Source organism: Schistocerca nitens, chromosome 1 (assembly GCF_023898315.1).
Source record: "Schistocerca nitens isolate TAMUIC-IGC-003100 chromosome 1, iqSchNite1.1, whole genome shotgun sequence".
Classification (NCBI taxonomy): domain Eukaryota; kingdom Metazoa; phylum Arthropoda; class Insecta; order Orthoptera; family Acrididae; genus Schistocerca; species Schistocerca nitens.
Window position 1 is genome coordinate 887,729,696 of NC_064614.1, and position 19,590 is coordinate 887,749,285.

Genomic DNA, 19,590 nt, shown 5'->3' on the forward strand with positions numbered 1-19,590 from the left:
AAAGATATTTTGGCACAACTAGAACAAAAGAAGGGATTGGTTTACAGGACACATCCAGAGGTATCGACGAACCGTCTATGTGGGTAAAAATGGAAAGTTGGATCACTTCGTTGGTACTGTTCTTTCCTTTTTTTCTGTAAAATGCAGGAAGTCTTGAACAGTACAGGACTGTCGTCTGATTCTCAGTATAAGAAAATGAAAAGTAACAGGCAAACTAGGCGAAAAGACCCGATATTGTTTGATTACATCACAATAACTGGAATCTAGTGTAATTTTCAAATTGGCGGGTGTCGGCATTCAGAATGACGTATGGTGAAACGATGCCGTAAACGTAGTTACGGGGAAAGCAGATGCCAGGCAGAGATTTTCTGGAAGAAATCTAAGAAAGTGTATCTCCTCCACAAAAGAGGTCACTAACAAAATCAGCGCCGGACTGATTCGTCAGTCTCGGACACTTAAATTAGTAAGAGAGACATAGACATTAATGAGAGACATAGAAAAGAGAGTTGGGCGATGAGTGATGCGTATGTTTATCCAACACAGATCTCACGTAGATGGTACGCAGTCTCAGTGGTAGACACCTCTAAAGAAAGGTGGTGTGCATCTCGTGAAGGGTTACACTTAAAATTTCGAAAGTAGGCTCTCCAAGAAAAAGGAGAAATGATTAACTTCTATCAATGTACATCCCTTAAAATTAGCACGATGCGCAATTTAGAAAAAAAACTGGGCTTCTGTGAAGGCTTGTTGGCTAGTTCTCTTATTCATTATCCAGGAACTGAATACGATTTATTTTATTTACTCGAGCCAGGAACATACACGTAGGACACACTATATTTACAATTTCAGGAAAGGGAATAAAAGGAATTTACACGCTTATCCAGATACAAAACTGACATTAAATCGTTTTGCCCAGAAACGAGCAACTGTTGCAGCAGTTTCCTGTGTCTTGAACAATTGCGTCTTGTTGCGAGAATCAGGGCAACATAAACCCTCACACACATTGTATATGTACAGAGGTGCAGACAATGAAACGAGTGTTGGCTCTTGTAAGTTCGTATTTCGTTATGTTGTCGTCCGATTTTCCAACGACCAGTCCTAGTCGCTAATAGGCATTTGCTCCTTCTTAGAGATGACTTATTTTCACTTTCTTGGCTGGCGTATTTAGTCCATGGTACGCACAAAAATTGTGTAAGAAGCATCTCTCCTACACTTCCACCTAGGTCATATCCAAGTAGCGTGTGTAACTCATTTTCTATAACTTCTTCTTTTCGGCATTTGCGTCATATCTCAGGAGGAGCAATGTCTGTCACACCGTACAGTTTATCAACAACAGTTGGTTTCAAGCATCCGTTAATTAGCCTTACACGTTCATTAAAGGTTACGGCTACTTCTTTCGTGTAGGCGGATTTATACCATCCTGGCCAAGCATATTCCCCAGCCGAGAAACAGAGTGCCACGGCAGAAATACGTACCACTTGGGGCTGGCCACCTCAGGTACTATCAATAAGTTTCCGGATGATTTTGTTTTCGACTGACACCTTACGTTTGGTATTAAGTCAGTGCTGCCGGTTATCAGTGATCTGTCTATCTAGCGTGTATCTAGGGGTAAAACAATGTCCCAGCTCGATATCTTCCCAGATAACTTTCAGATTTCTTCCCGGCTGTCTGTTTCGTAGGTGGAAACTGCAGACCTGAGTTTTGTGTGCATTTGGCTTCTGGAGGCTCTTGTTATAGCAATGAGAAGACGTTCCCAGATCTCTTGTTAGCACTTTCGCTTCTTCAAAATCACCTGTCTGTACCGTCCAAGTGAGGTCGTCAGCATATCTGAAACATTTGCATTGATCAGGTCTTGGCTGGTGATTTGTGTTAGTGTTGAATGACGAAGATGAGAGGACACTTCCTTGGGACTGACGGTTTCTTTGGTCCCTCCAATGGCTGCGTCTTCCCTGGAATTCAACACAGAATCTCCCATGGTGCAGTAACGTGGCAATTATTGTAGTGAAGCCATAATCCTGGGTCAGAGCCGGATATGATAATCGTGTCCTAAATGCCCTCCGCAACACGTCTTGCAATAGCTTGCTACGTACCAATGAAGATGAACCCTCCAACAGCAGCCACATTCTGGGCGGTATGGTCCGTGTAGCCCGTCATTCCAAAGACATTTACCTTCAATCCGAGTTGCGCATAAAAATTATCGCGATAATTGAATTAGAGTAATAACTGCGTTCTTTTGTAGAGACAGTGATTATTCTTGGTTATTCTTAGAAAACTAAAACAGTGAAGCAAATCCGTCTTCTGTATTATCATGGTTTTATTACTCTATCACTGTACATTTCAAAACTTCATCATTGTGATGTCGATACGCTAGAAACGCATATCTGTCAAAACTGACATATGTAGATTTTTGTTAAAACTTAACAGTATAACTGCATATTTTAAAAGAGGACACTGCAAGTTTCAAAAGAAACGTGCCATAGATATTTTAGTACTACAAAGATGATAAACGACTCACATGTTATACAACTTATCCTGGGAACAATTTTTTAGTCATATATTCTACAGTAAAATAGTACGTAATAAGCACAGTATACAGCACGTACTGGTATATGTAAGCTGCATAATCGTTAAATAATTGACTTATTTTTTTAAACTGTATTATTAATGTTCATGTTTAGTTCGACAACTCCTAAGGGTAGCTGATAAGAAGAAACGCTACGAAAAATCAGTTGACGAATTTTATTATTACGTTTCCTAATAATTGTGTTATTGGGATTCATTGCTTCTGACGATCAGACTGAAATACCTGACTTCATTGTCGTACCGTAGACGGTCGTGGGCATCAGAGGTACGGCGCAAAAGAGGGGCAGCAACGACTGTGAAGTCCATGCAAACACTGAAGTCGGCGGCCTCCTCTGTGTTTTTTCGAGAACAGCACCCTCTTTACCGGAACAGACGTTGAGTTTCTTCCAATGTTTCAACTCCAGATTGGACAGGCACGGCGTAACTCTTAAGACGCACTTACTATGTTAATGTATTCCGCGCAACTAGTGGTTGTTGGCGTAAGCAGCGACAAGTCACCTCTACCAGGTTTCGCCCAGGCAACCAGCTAGATGGCGCGGTGCTTCGTAAAACGAAGTTCTCGAATTATTTTCCGGTCTGTCGTGTTACACTGCAGATAATCGTATCTAAAAACCGTGTCGTCGACGAAACGTTAATCCTTCTTTCCTCACAAAGGACTGCTTGAAGAACGACTACAGAAAAATGTTTCACACACACCCTTCTTCTGTCGAGAAGTTGGGAGGAGGGACCAGAGCCGATATCGCTGTTGAATGAGTAAATCATCATGACCGGTGTACATTATCTCATCAAAAGTATCCAGACACACATTAGTGGATATTAATATGGGATGCGTCCACCTTACCCCTTTACGACGGCTTAAACTCTACTGTAAACAGAGGCTGTGAAATTAAACGCCTTTCAGCCGTCAGTTTTCGACCTTGTTTTATTGGGCAACGAGTTTCAGCGTTTTACTACGCCATCTTCATGCCCCTGACCGACGTGAAAGGCGTTTAATTTGACATCCTCTATCGAACAGCCGCGTCCCGCAGCCATAGCTAAAAAGATGGACGTATAGAGATCTGCTGTAGAAATGTCCAGTGACGTGTCCAAATGTCGCAACACATTCGATTCGCAGAACATTCCAAGCAGATACAGGAGTAAGTTTGAATGCTGGCGTCTGGACGAAGTCAACGTTCTAACTCACTCCAAATGTGTTCCATTCGGTCCAGTTCAGGACTCTGGGCAGGCCAGTCGATTTCAGTAATGTTGTTGACCACAAACCGTTGCTTCACAGACGCTGCTCTATGATAGGGTGCACTGCCATGTTGAAACATTCATAGTCTCCAGTCTATTCCTCTAGTAAACTGAAGCGCCAAAGAAACTGGTAAAGTCAAGCGCATTATTTATTTATTTATTTAACCTGATTAGATTAGGGCCATCAGGCCCTCTCTTACATCGGACCAGTGTTTCACACATGCAGCATTTCACACATCAGAGTTACATCATGACAACAGTTTAAATAAGAAAATTAGATTAATCTAGTCACAATATGAATAAAGAGTAATGACTAAGAACTAATAAAGTAAGTACTGGCAGTATCATTACAACAGGTGCTATACATACAAATTGTGATAAAAGCAATAATAGTAACAGTAAAAAAATCAAATAATAATGATAAACATAAGAAAAATTGGCAATAGTAATGAAGATTTGTGCAGATGTACATTAATATCTTGGTGTGTAAAGTAGATGTTTACTAGTATAGCGAGTTTTGGGGGAAGGGAGATTTGAGGAGGGGGAAAGAGGGAAGTAATGATGTGAAGTGCATTCATGTACAGAGGAAGGCATTACTCTTGCTTAAGTAGATACGTCATTAACTGGTTTTTGAAGCCCGACATGTTTTTAAGTTCTCTAACATAACGAGGGAGGCTATTCCAGAGTCGGGTTCCCGCTACTGTAAAGGACTTGGAGAAGGTGACTGAGCGATGCAGTGGAACAGAGAGGATTTTATTGTGATGGGAACGTGTGTTTCTGTCATGTTGTTCTGACATAAGCGTTAAGGACGAGGAGAGGTATGAGGGACAGTGTACATTTATAAGGCAGTAAATGAGACATAGTGTATGGAAATCTCTGCGTTTGTCTGCACGCAGCCAGGACAATTTTGAAATGTGATCAAAAAGTCGAACGTCACAGATATATCGGACGCAGGCATTCGTGACCAGTTCCAGACGTCGCGAGTTTTCCTGAGAGAGGCCTTGTAGGATAATATCGCTGTCGTCAATGATTGGGAGTATAAGCGTTTGTACTAATTTCTTTTTCAGATCGAAAGGGAAGAGTTTTTATATTTTTGTAGGACATGAAGGGATGCTGATGTTTTTTTGCACACTGCAGTTACGTGCTCTGTCCAATTTAGATTTTCATCTATTATTACTCCCAAACTCTTTGCTGAGGGAGAGAAGTTAATATTTGTTCCATTTAGGATAAGAGGTGGTACGGATTCCCGATGTTTTGGGCTAATGAGCTTACAGTGACCAAAAAGTACCGCTTGGGTTTTAGATGGGTTTAGTTTTAGTCCTATGTCCTGTGCCCAGTTTGATAGTGCATCGAGATCAGTATTGAAATTTTCAATAGCTTTCTTAAGATTGTTTGGTTTCACACTTAGATACAACTGAAGGTCATCAGCATACATATATTTGCAATAAGTCAGAACCGATGACACATCATTGACATACAGAGAGAAGAGTGGGACCTAGTATTGAGCCTTGGGGAACGCCTGACACTACCTGCCGCCATTGTGATTTTATACTCCCGGACAGGACGCGTTGCTGACGAGACGTCATGTATGAGCGAAACCATTGCACTGCACTTGGAGAGAAATTTAGACCGCTAAGTTTGGCTAGTAAGATGTCGTAGTCGACAGTATCAAATGCTTTGCTGAAATCTAAGAAGCAAATGATAGTCTCTTCTTGTCTGTCCATGGCAAGTTTCAGATCATCTGTCACCTTTATCAGTGCGGATGTTGTGCTTCGATGTTTACGGAAACCTGATTGGTATTCGTCTAGTAGGTTGTTAGTAGTTACGTAGTTCGTGAGCTGGTCATGGACTATATATTCTAAGGCTTTTGATAGTGCAGGAAGAAGGCAGATGGGGTGGTAGTCAGAGGGTGCTGTGGCGATGTCCTTTTTAGGCAGTGGCTTAATTTGCCCCAGTTTCCAGGCCTCAGGGAAAACACTTGTGATTAATGAATCGTTGAAAATGTCTGTTATAGAGGGCAGTAGTTGATCAATAATAAGTTTTACCATCTGGATAGTGATACCATCATGTCCAGTAGATGCTGATCTAATCCGCATTATTGCTTTCTTGACAGTATTGCAAGTGACATACCGTAGATAGAATTTTTCTTTGCTACAGTCGTTCATCCCCATGAAGTAATCAATGATTATGTTTTTTTGCAGTTCAGTTGTGGTTGCAGGTAATGTGAAGAATCGGTTTAGTTCTTCAGCTGGGACCATGGAATTTTCTGCAACTTTTATTTTGCCTAAGCCGAGACTACGGAGATTTTTCCACAGGATAGCTGGTCTACATCTATTGTCAGTTAATGTACGGGCATGCCTGAGCTTAGCGTTTCTCACCGCTTGACTGACTTTGTTTCGCTTTTGCTTGAACACAGTGCGATTTTCAGGTGTCGGGTGTATCTTGTATGCTCGATGTGCAGCGTCTCTGAGATACATGAGCTGTATTAGTTCATCAGTCAGCCAAGGTGCAGGTTTCCTTTTTACTTTTCTGGTCTTTATTCGAGCGTATTTGTCATACAGTTGAGTAATTTTGTCAGTGAAATCTTGGAGTTTGTCGTTTATCTCCATGAAGGGAGTAGAGGTCATCCCCCAAACTATTTCTTGTACCTCAGTTTCGAGTTCAGGCAAATTTGTGTGTTTGAAGTCTCGGTATGTAGACAGTTTTTTTTCTTTCTAGGACATTCTAGTGAATACGTCATGAAAATGATGTCATGGGCAGACATGCCAGGCGCAGATATTTGAGAGGTGCGGATTATTCTGTTTGGAGATTTCGTTGCGAGTATATCTATGAAAGTGTGACTGGTAGTCGTGTGATGAGTAGGTGCCAGCTGAAGAAGCGTCATATTTGAGGAGGAAAGCGTCCTCTTAAATTTCCCAGTGGAAGGACTATTGCGCAGAAAATTAAGTTAGTGTCACCTGCTATAATTACATGTTCGTATGACGATTCTAGACTAGAGAGGGCAGTTTCGAAGCAGGCGAACCCGCCTACTTTAGGAGGTTTGTAAAGGACACATATTAAGCACTTTCTGTTAAGGGATTTGATCTCTATGAACATATATTCCTCTTGTTTATCTACATTGTTGTCGGAAGTGTGTAGTGCAGTAGGTGACAAATCAGAGCCTACGTACGCCCCTACTCCGCCCCCTCGTCTGTTGCATCTGTCGTGCCTGAGAAAGATATAGTCATCTAGGTTTACGGAAGTTGTAGGAATACTTGGTTTCAGCCAAATCTCTGACAAAAGTATTACGTGTATATCAGTAGTCTGAAAGATATATTTGAACTCGTCGAAGTGAGCTGGCAGAGACTGGACTTTTGCATGGGCATACAGAGATATGTAAACAAGCAGAATATGGCGCTGTGGTCGACACCGCCTATGTAAGACAAGTGTCTGACGCAGTTGTTAGATCGGTTGTTTCTGCTCTAGTGCCAGGTTATCAAGATTTCAGTGAGTTTGAATGTGGTGTTGTAGTCGGCGCACGAGCGATGGGACACAGCATCTCCGAGGTAGCGATGAAGTGGAGATTTTTCCGTACGACCATTTCACGAGTGTACCGTGAACATCAGAAATCCGGTAAAACATCAGTTATCCGACATCGCTGCGGTCGGAAAAAAATCCTGCAAGTTTTGCCCCCCAGTCTTTCAGTTAATTTACCTTCTATTTGTGAACACTGGTCAATTACTTCATTGACAGAAATCTTTCAAGTTTAACTGTGTGTCATAGAGCTTTGACACGTATCCGTAAGAGAGTGCGGGTGCCACAAACAACGTTCAGAGAAAGTGTCCTTGAAAAAGTGTTTTAGCGTTCTAGATACGTTAAGTAATTAAACTATGTCTTTAATGATTTGTACATTCGCAAAAGTCTCTCTATAGCGGAGTCGAGAGACAGCTATCTAGTCCCTGAATGGCAGAGCATCTATTAAAATGCACTTTTAACTCATTTTTCAAACTTCCTGTTCGTACTGTGAAGCTGACAAAGTAATTGTGCATTTCCATCACACTGTTGTTTACGGGAATGGGTAAAGAATGAACAGCGTTACGTACAGAATTGTTGAATATGTGAGCAATACGTCCAAATGCGATCATATTGTTGTTTTGAGTAACTGGTTTCAGTATTTGTCAAATTATTTGCTTGTTTTGGCTCGTTGGCCTACGAAGAGAAACCCTGGAGACAAACATAAGAATAGCGTTGGTTGTTGTGTCTATATAACCTTTATTATACACATCTCCTTAGTCCTCCTCATACATATTCCTCACCCTTACGTTTTTAATGTGCGTTTCCTATTTCGCCCCTAAAAAGCCTAATAAAAGCCAGACAGGCCGAACTCTGGTTGGATACGACAGTGAAAAGCCGAACGTGTCTCTATCAACGGGCTGCTCCATTTTGTTCTCGCGCCTCTAGCGGCGTGCTACGGTACTACTGCGCAGGGATTTCCATGTGTAACATGACTGGAGATATGAAAAAAATTGCACATCTTTTTTTCTATTTCTAATTAAATTTTTATGCCTCCCTTCGTAAGTTCACTTGCACATTTTTCTCAGGCCTCCTGGAGGAAGAAATAAAGATTCGCGTATAGACCCGTTGATGTCAAGTTCATAAAGAACGAAAGCGTTACATCAGATGATTAAGGCTGGGAAGAGGGCTATCTGTAATTTTGTTAAAGGAACTCACTAAAGATAGATCAAAATCACCTTTGGGTCATGTTTCTCTGGAATGAAAATCCAATTTTAGGATCGTTGTACCACCTTACGCCACTTGGGAGTCGCAACACTGTGGTATTTAAGTAAATGGGCTCCAGAATGGGACGGTTCTAGGCACACGTCTGCTACCATTCGGATCGGCAGTATTATGACTTAGGCTGCGGTCACGGTGGTCCCGATATCGATGGATTCCGCCGGCGACCGAAATCGCCCAGAGACGGCGGATCTTTTCTACTCAGTACGCCAATACGTGCGCCGTCACATTATAGCCAATCTTATCTCCCGAACGTACAGACTTCGGACGACAATCGGTGATATTCAAATCAGTTTGTTTTCTTCGGTAAAACCGACCGACGTTTTCGCACACGAAACATGGAGTGTGAGAAACTGATAAGTTTAGTCGAAGAAAGAGTGAGACTGTGGCACTATGAGGACGAAAATATCATCATCGGGATATAGTTAGGAATCTTTGGACTGAAATCGCAGGTTTATTCGAAACCTCAAGTAGGCAAAATCTTAACCGGAAATTTTAGGAGTAGATTATAACCTAAAAGAAATAGCTTGTTCAAGTGCAAAGGGCGGAGTATTTTATACGGTACTGAATCTTTTTTGTGGCATGTTCTCAATGGTTGTCAACAAATTATTACTGCTTACTATTTGCACTTTTAAGTGCTTAAGGTTTCCAGAGTATCTTATGCTGCACTTTACGTTTGTCTTTCACTTTTGTACTAAATGACAGTCATTGAAGGTTAATTGAAGTACGTCTGCACAATTAAATACAGTGAAATAGAGTGTTTATAACTTGCTCTTCAAGGTCACCACGAATTATCTCGACTATGTAACAGAAAGTTTCTCTCGTCATCTTATATATTCGTAAAACTTTTCTGGATATTCAAGTAACTGAGGACAGTGTGTATAATACTCGCCGTGTTCTTTACGAGACAGGAAACCTTATTGACATGCATTTGGCGTCTCTTTAATAGCAGAAGCCACTATGCACCATTCGTATCCAAGCACAGAGGCGTCGTGAAATCCATCCCACCCTACGAAGTTAAAATCTAACCTACTTCATACATAGAATAGACACTAACCTAATTTAATGTAACCTAACCTCCTTGACTCTGTCAGAAACTGACGAAGGACATCGGACGCACCATCAGCACGCTGTCGGCCGATGCTGTCAGGCGACCTCTGGCGACGATGTCTGACAACCTTTGTCGGTGCCACTGCGAACGCAGCCTTACTTTGGCAAACTGATTCCGATCAACGGTTCACATTAGAGTTGTGGCGATTCGTGATTGAGTCGTTCATTTGAACGACTCTAAATAAAGAATCGTAAGAATCGAATCGTGATACGGACGAATCGTCGTTCAACAGAATCGTAAGAACGATTGCGTGTTTCCGAGTAGTGACGATTCCAAGTTCCAACGATTCATCGATTCTTAGTACGCTATGCTTCGAAGGCAACTTCCGAATCATGCCGAGTCGTGCCGAATGATTACGACCGCCAGATGGCAGTCAAGTGGAGGATGTGTGTGAACAAAGGAAGCAATTTTGCACCACTTTTCGGACAGATCGACTCCTCTTTCCTGGCATACTGAAATAAAACAATAGATGCAATCAAATCAAACGTGACCTTTCATCAATCAAGGCATTACACGTATAAATCGAGAATCACACTTGTAACGTTATATGCATGTTTACTCATAAACAAACTATTTTTGGCATATCTTACCATGACACAGTTCGATTCTAACCCCACTGAAAATTTCAGACATGTCCTGCCATCTGTGAGTAAGATGTAGATCTTTTTGCATTCCGTAAGAATCGTGCCATCGCAGACTAGAATGAATCGTGAAAGAATCGTGAACGAATCGTAGGAATCGATTCGCAATGTGAGGTTGAATCGTAGGAATCGAATCGGGAAAAAGAATCGTGGTGCCCAACTCTAATTCAGATACGGCTTAGAGCTGACACGCCTGCCTCACAGATGGCGCGCTTCGCCTGTAAGACACTGGGAGGACAGTTGAATGGGCCACACGGCCAGTGCATTAACTCCTGTTTTTCGGGATGGTTCTGCCAGCTACGGACACGTGGTTGCTGCCTGCGCGGCTGGTGCAAGTGATTTTCAGGCTGAAGGTAAGAACTAAGAAGCACTGAACGTCTAAGCGAATGCAGGCCGCTCCATGCTCGTTGATTAACGCGCCTGTCTTCCGCTGCAGACTTTCTCCGAATGACCGTCGAATGAAATGCCACTGCATTTTGTGTTCTGCTTTGTACAAATACATTCGTTTCGTACCATTACAGACATCGTGACGATAGCAGAACAGTGAGGTCATTCATCCGCAACTAATACCCAAACAGCGGATCCTTCGGCTTGCTTCTCGACTAAGAGATTGTCTTACCAAATGGTCTGCGTGTAGCTCAGAGGTTTTAGTGACTCAGCTGGCTAGAGAACAGACAAGGACAACAAGCGACACGAGGTCGTTAGTCGCTTCGGCGCAGAGCTAACGGGTGGAAATACCGTTGTTATGCCAGCAAGTGCCTGCCACTTGTTGTTTTGGCTTCTCGGTAAGCTGAATGGGAGGGCGCACATTTCATGCCCTTCTCAGAGCGTAAATTTTGACAGAGTGGAGACTACCTGCTAGACTGAGCGCTCAGTTGCTCCTTTAAATCGACTCCATTTTAAACAAATTTACCCATCTGTCTTTATCGGATAAAACATGACAGCACTAAAAACTCCAAGATTCCGAGTTCAATTCGCAGTCGGTCGCTTCTTCTCCTTCGACAAAGTTGAGGAGAACGTAAAACAAACGCTGGTGGTGCTATATTTCGTTGTATTGCGGGTAGGCTCCAAATCTTCGAAAATCAGGCTAGAAACATTAGCTCCAAATGCAGATACAACTTCAAATCATTCAAACATACCACACTTCCAGACTTCTGCAGAAGTCATACAAAAGCGGATGATAATGTTTTAAATCAATATATCGATACACATGTGTTAAATGACTGCGCAGTTTGTACTCTGAAATAACATCCAGAAAGGGAGGAATATGAACTACCTTGACAGAATGGAAATTAATAAACGTATGTCCACTTCCACTAGCTTAGTACTGAACGATCAGACACAGTTCGCAGATGCTGCTAAAGATACCACCCAGACGACTCCGTAACTAACCCTTCCTTCTCTCATGCCCCACTTTCCTTTATTTCAGTTGCTGTAGCTTCATTGACAAAGCTAAAATTTTATTTTGTATAATTACAGTTGTCTCATTTGCCTCTGTAATCCCACTAGCAATATTTTACCTGTTCGTGAATTCGTACGTTTGGAGCACAACGTTGTATAGTAGTGAAACATGGACTGCGGGAAAGGCGGAACAGAAGAGAATCGAAGCATTTGATATGTGCAACTAGAGAAGAATGTTGAAAATTACGGCCGGCCGGGGTGACCGTGCGGTTCTAGACGCTACAGTCTGGAACCGCGAGACCGCTACTGTCGCAGGTTCGAATCCTGCCTCGGGCATGGATGTGTGTGATGTCATTAGGTTAGTTAGGTTTAAGTAGTTCTAAGTTCTACGGGACTGATGACCCCAGATGTTAAGTCCCATAGTACTCAGAGCCATTTGAACCATTTGAAAATTACGTGGGCTGATAAGGTAAGGAATGAGGAGGAGGAATGTGGAAGCTCGCTGCAGAATGGGCGAGGAAATGAATATATGGATAACACTGACTAGAAGATGGGACAGGGTGATAGGGCATCTGTTAAGACATCAGATAATAACTGCCATGGTACTAGAGGAAACTGGAAGACGGAGTAAATAATTGAGGGCGTAGGTTGCAAGTGCTACTCTGACATGCAAAGGTTGGCACACCAGCGGAATTCCTGGAGGGACACATCATATCAGTCAGAGGAACGAGCATTCAATAATAATAATAATAATAATAATAACAATAATAATTACTATTATTATTATTATTATTATTTCTCTTTCCTGTCTCAGATGTTATGTCTGGTTAAAAATGGAAAGTAACGCGGACCTTGATCAAGCGTGACTTCCTTTTAACTGTACGGTATACGTTACATTGCATTTAGGAACTTTCGGGTAATTGAAAATGTATCAATAATTACAGATTTCTGTAGTTGTATGTATACGTTTGGATGTAGCTGTATTGCGTTGATGTACTGGTGGATATTGTGTGGTATGACTCCTGTAGTTGATAGTATGATTGGTATAATGTCAACTTTATCCTGATGCCACATGTCTTTGACTTCCTCAGCCAGTTGGATGTATTTTTCAATTTTTTCTCCTGTTTTCTTCTGTATATTTGTTGTATTGGGTATGGATATTTCGATCAGTTGTGTCACTTTCTTCTTTTTATTGGTGAGTATGATGTCAGGTTTGTTATGTGGTGTTGTTTTATCTGTTATAATGGTTCTGTTCCAGTACAATTTGCATTCATCATTCTCCAGTACATTTTGTGGTGCATACTTGTACGTGGGAACGTGCTGTTTTATTAGTTTATGTTGTAAGGCAAGCTGTTGATGTATTATTTTTGCTACATTGTCATGTCTTCTGGGGTATTCTGTATTTGCTAGTAGTGTACATCCGCTTGTGATGTGATCTACTGTTTCTATTTGTTGTTTGCAAATTCTGCAGTTATCTGTTGTGGTATTGGGATCTTTAATAATATGCTTGCTGTAATATCTGGTGTTTATTGTTTGATCCTGTATTGCAATCATGAATCCTTCCGTCTCACTGTATATATTGCCTTTTCTTAGCCATGTGTTGGATGCATCTTGATCGATGTGTGGCTGTGTTAGATGATACGGGTGCTTGCCACGTAGTGTTTTCTTTTTCCAATTTACTTTCTTCGTATCTGTTGATGTTATGTGATCTAAAGGGTTGTAGAAGCGGTTATGAAATTTCAGTGGTGTAGCTGATGTATTTATATGAGTGATTGCTTTGTGTATTTTGCGAGTTTCTGCTCGTTCTATAAAGAATTTTCTTAAACTGTCTACCTGTTCATAATGTAGGTTTTTTATGTCGATAAATCCCCTTCCTCCTTCCTTTCTGCTTAATGTGAATCTTTCTGTTGCTGAATGTATGTGATGTATTCTGTATTTGTGGCATTGTGATCGTGTAAGTGTATTGAGTGCTTCTAGGTCTGTGTTACTCAATTTCACTACTCCAAATGAGTAGGTCAATATTGGTATAGCATAAGTATTTATAGCTTTTGTCTTGTTTCTTGCTGTCAATTCTGTTTTCAGTATTTTTGTTAGTCTTTGTCTATATTTTTCTTTTAGTTCTTCTTTAATATTTGTATTATCTATTCCTATTTTTTGTCTGTATCCTAGATATTTATAGGCATCTGTTTTTTTCCATCGCTTCTATGCAGTCGCTGTGGTTATCCAATATGTAATCTGCTTGTTTAGTGTGTTTTCCCTTGACTAAGCTATTTTTCTTACATTCGTATGTTCCAAAAGCCATATTTATATCATTGCTGAATACTTCTGTTATCTTTAGTAATTGGTTGAGTTGTTGATTTGTTGCTGCCAGTAGTTTTAGATCATCCATGTATAGCAAATGTGTGATTTTGTGTGGGTATGTTCCAGTAATATTGTATCCATAATTTGTATTATTTAGCATGTTGGATAGTGGGTTCAGAGCAAGGCAGAACCAGAAAGGACTTAATGAGTCTCCTTGGTATATTCCACGCTTAATCTGTATTGGCTGTGATGTGATATTATTTGAATTTGTTTGGATATTAAGTGTGGTTTTCCAATTTTTCATTACTATGTTTAGGAACTGTATCAATTTAGGATCTACTTTGTATATTTCCAATATTTGTAGTAACCATGAGTGGGGTACACTATCAAAAGCTTTTTGGTAATCAATGTATGCGTAGTGTTGTGACCTTTATTTAGTTTTAGCTTGATATGTCACCTCTGCATCTATTATCAGCTGCTCTTTACATCCTTGTGCTCCTTTGCAGCGGTCTTTTTGTTCTTCATTTATAATTTTGTTCTGTGTTGTATGTGTCATTAATTTCTGTGGAATGACTGAAGTTAATATTTTGTATATTGTTGGTAGGCATGTTATGGGGCGATATTTAGCTGGGTTTGCTGTGTCTGCTCGATCTTTAGGTTTCAGATAAGTTATTGCTTGTGTAAGTATATCAGGGAATGTGTATGGGTCTGCAATGTAACTGTTAAATAATTTAGTTAGATGTGAATGTACTGAGGTGAACCTCTTTAGCCAGAAATTTGCTATTTTATCTTTTCCAGGGGGCTTTCCAGTTGTGCGTAGAATTAATTGCTCGGGTGACTTCATTTTGCAAAATTATCGCTTCAGGCATTTGTGGTATCATCTTGTATGTATCTGTTTCTGCTTGTATCCACCGTGCATGTCTGTTATGTTGTACCGGGTTTGACCATATGTTGCTCAAGAAGTGTTCCATGTCTGTTATGTTTGGTGGATTGTCTATTTTAATATGTGTGTTAAATTTCTTTTGGTTCATGTTGAATGTTTGGTTTTGTTTCCTTCTGTTTCCACTTTTTTGGTATCTTCTAAGTCGTTTGGCCAATGCTTGTAATTTCTGCTTCTTCTCATCTAATTGCTCTATTGCTTCTTGTTGTGAGATTTTACCTAACCTTTTTCATTTTTTTGTCTGATATTTCATTTCTTACAAACTGTGTTAGCTGTCCGATGTCTTTTCTCAGTTTTTCTATTCTGATCTGTAGCCTGTGTTGCCATGCTGGTTTTGTGGGTTTCTTCTGTGTGTTGGTTGGTTCTGATCTCTGCCTAGTGTGTATATTTAGTGTAGTGAGTGCTCCTATATAAACCAGTAGTTGTAACTCTTCCATAGTTGTGTTTTCATTTATTTTGTTGTGTATGATTGTGTTGATAGTTTTTATTGTTGTTTCGACATGGGGGTTATTTGGCGGTCTATGCAAGAATGGTCTAATGTCTGTATTTGTGTCTTTGTATTCTATGTATGTCAGCTGAAATTTTTCTTCTATATCTAACATGTGTGTCACTTGGTGTTCTATTTGTGCTTGTTCTGGTGGCTGTCTTAAGATTTCGTTTTCCTCTGACTGTTTAATTGATGCGTGTTGTTATTTGTTTGTTTGCTCTGGGATGTTTGAGTCCATTACTGTATTTTCTTCTTCTTCTGATTGCACATTATTTTGTTCCCGTATTTGTTGTACTTGTTGTTTGATGTTTTCTAATTCTGACTGGGGTATCCTGTTATTTTTGATTACTACACGGATCTGATCAGCTAGTCGTTGTTCTGTTAAAAATTTTAATTCTGGGTATCTGGTAATAAATGTTGTGTATACTTGTGAACTGTATCCAGTTGTGTTGGTTCCCAGGTTTGTTGCTTGGTAATAACATAACATGAGGTGTCGATTAACTTCATCTGACCATCTCATCCTCTTTGTTTTCCTTCTAGGGTGGTTGCAGGAAGCATATCCTGTAAAACACCTCTATTTGGATTTGAATCATTTTCCAGTTGGCTAGCAGTGTCGTTACCATTGTGGGCGGGCATAGGGTTCAAGCGTCGTCCCCGACCATGACGGCGCTTGTCCGAGGCTTCTTTAGTTCTGTCCTGAACCAACTAATCACACTAAAAGGGGGGTTAGCCCTATTAGTGGTTTGTTCTTTTCGTCGCCTTTTACGACTGGCAGAACACACCGGAGGCCTATTCTTTTCCCGGGCCTCCACGGGAATTATTATTATTGTTAATATTATTACTATTACAATTGTTATTATTATTATTATTATTATTATTTATAATAATATTAAATATGTTAAGGACAAGATTATCTTGTTCAGTGAGCCCCCCTTGAAACATATCCCCAAATTTTATGTATATTGTTCTACATACTCTCATCTCAGAACAATTTCTATAATTTGTTATGTGCTTCATTCCTTAATAGGTCACACATATTATCGAAGCCAAACAGTTTTACTATATATTTTTACCGAAATACGTCCTCTCGTTTTTGGCGTAAATCAAGTATCAACAATTGGCGTGTCTCTAAACAAACTGACATCCTCTGTAGAAGCGTTTGTTTAAAATCTTTCATTCCAAAAAAAACCGCATTCGTACATGTTTATCTTCGTACGTAACGATGGCACAATAAACATACAAAATGAGTTTATAATAGGGTAATACTGTGTCGTGTGTTTTCATAACGTAAAAAACAAGTATTCTATCAAGAGCCAACAGCTGGAAAGAGCAGTCTCAAATACCTTTAATAATTTGTATTTTTTATATCGTTGCGCCAGAGTAAGAAACCATGATAAAAGGGTTTCGTATGCCAGTAGTGGTATTAGTGTTAATAAGTGCAAAAGGTACACTTTACATGTACGTGAGCTAATCGGTAGCAAGAGATGAAAGCATGAAATAAATTATAACATCGTGCGCGAAAGTGTATTTAAGCACGGAACGGTAGGGAGGGCTGAGAAGAATTTAAGGAGGGGTGAGGGGGGAAGGAGGGAGAGGGTCTAGGGGGGCAGTGGAGTGGCGGAAGATACGGGTGGGCAGCAACGTGAAGGTGGTGCAGGTGAAGAGTGGACAAGCAGACTTTTTGTGGCAGCAACTTTGTCGATTTAGCCTCGCAGGTGGCCAAGTTCTCATGAGGAAGAGGTATCGTGTATCGCGTACGCTGAACTTTCACGTATCATGGCAGTCGTAGTGTGTGCTGAGTGGACGTCGCTAAGACATGCTAGACATTTTTCTTCGTCAGACATCAACTGACACATACGATCGAAAATTTCCCTGATCAGTCACTTGCAGTTCATTAAAAGAAGGTGGCATGTTCCACTTTTTCTATATTAATTTTATTATTCTTTGATTGTCAAACCAACAAGACAACATATGTGAACCAAAACGAGCAGAAAACACAAATTTAAAGACGCTGACATTTCAATATGTAAGGCATAGTTTTATATAGTAATTAAATGTATTTAAAACACGTTTATATTCACATCATTAAGTTTCTATTTGTGGAAGTAATATAGTATATTCTATTTTGGGCAGAACAACAAAATCACTTGAGAATGGACTACAAGGCTGAAAAGAGTAGTGAACTAATAAAATTAATGCACCAAAACTGGAAAATGCCGCTGCCTTTTAATAAACCCATTGGTGCGGTACCCGCTACGAAGAAAACTTATAGTTCTCTTGAGGTTGGAATGCAAAGAGCGACATGATTTCCACTGCTCGGTAGTACGTGACAGAGAAGTGTAGAGTGCATAGACGGAGCTAAAGCCCTGTTCTTCGTTCAAGATACACACTGAGACAACGAAAGTCTTGGGATACCTCCTAATATCGTGGCGGACCTCCTTTTGCCCGGCGCACTGCAGCGACTGGACGTGGCATGGACTAAGCAAGTCGTTGGAAGTCCCCTGCAGGAATACAGGGTGTTTATAAACGAATATCGGGGTTTTAACGGTTTATAGTATTTGTTATGTTAAACTTACAGTTATAAATGATATGTCAAATGAAAGAGCAACTCAATTTTACCAAGAACCTGATAAATGTTCAATGTGAGCACCATGTGTCACACGGCACACATCAAGTCTATAGCCGAGCGCTGGATAAGCCGCAAGGGGCTCAATGACAGCGCTTGCTTTACATGGCCTTCACGTTCACCTGACCTAACGCCGTGCGATTTTTTCCTTTGGGGCTTCATCAAGAATCGTGTATAAGTGCCTCCGCTACCAGCAGACCTCCCTGAATTAAGAAACCTGATTGAAGCAGCTCTTGCTACAATCACTGAAGACACACTTACCAACTTTCGGAAGAACTCGACTATAGACGTGATGTGTGCCGTGTGACAAATGGTGCTCACATTGAACATTTATAACGTTCTTACTAAAACTGTTTGAGTTGCTCCTTCATTTCACATGTCATTTATAACTAAGTTTAATATAATAAATATTATAAAGCGTTAAAACCCCGATATTCGTTTATAAAAACACTGTATTGAGTCAAACTGTCTCCATAGCCGCCCATAACTGCGAAAATGTTGCGATCGCAAGAACTTGTGCACAAATGACCTCTTATTTATGTCCCATAAAAGTTCGATGGGATTCAAGTCGCGCGATCTGGGTGGCAAAATCATTTGCTCGAATTGACCAGAATGTTCTTCAAACCAATCGCGAACAATTTTGCCCTGTGCCATGACGCACTGTCATCCATAAAAATTCCATCGTTGTCTGGGAACATGAAGTCCACGAATGGCTGCAAATGGTCTCCAAGTAGCCGAACACACAACCATTTCCAGTCAATGATCGGTTCAGTTGGACCACAGGACCAAGACCGAGCGAGGTGGCGCAGTGGTTTAGCACACTGGACTCGCATTCGGGAGGACGACGGTTCAATCCCGCGTCCGGCCATCCTGATTTAGGTTTTCCGTGATTTCCCTAAATCGCTTCAGGCAAATGCCGGGATGGTACCTCTGAAATGGCACGGCCGACTTCCTTCCCTATCCTTCCGTAATCCAATGAGACCGATGACCTCGCTGTTTGGTCTGTTCCCCAAACAACCCAGCCCAACAGGACCAAGTCCGTTCCATGTAAACACAGCGCACACCATTATGGAGCCCCCATCAGCTTATAGGTTGTGCTGTTGTCAACTTGGATCCACGGCTTCGTGGGGTTTACGCCACATTATAACCCTACCATCAGCCCTTACGAACTGAAATCGGGACTCATCTGACCAGGTCACCGTTTTCCACTCGTCTAGGGTATACAGGATATGGTCACGAGTCCAGGAGAGCCGCTGTAGGCGATATCGTGCTGGTATCAAAGGCACTCGTGTCGCTCGTTTGGTTCTGTAGCCCTGTCCTAACTGATGCTCGTCGTACGTCCCACTTGATTTCTGCAGTTATCTCAAGCGGTGTTGCCTGTCCGTTAACACATACAACTCTACGCAAACGCCGCTGTTCTCAGTCGTTAGACGTTAAATGAAGGCCGTCGGCCACTGCGTTGTCTGTGGTAAGAGGTAATGCCTGGAATTTGTTATT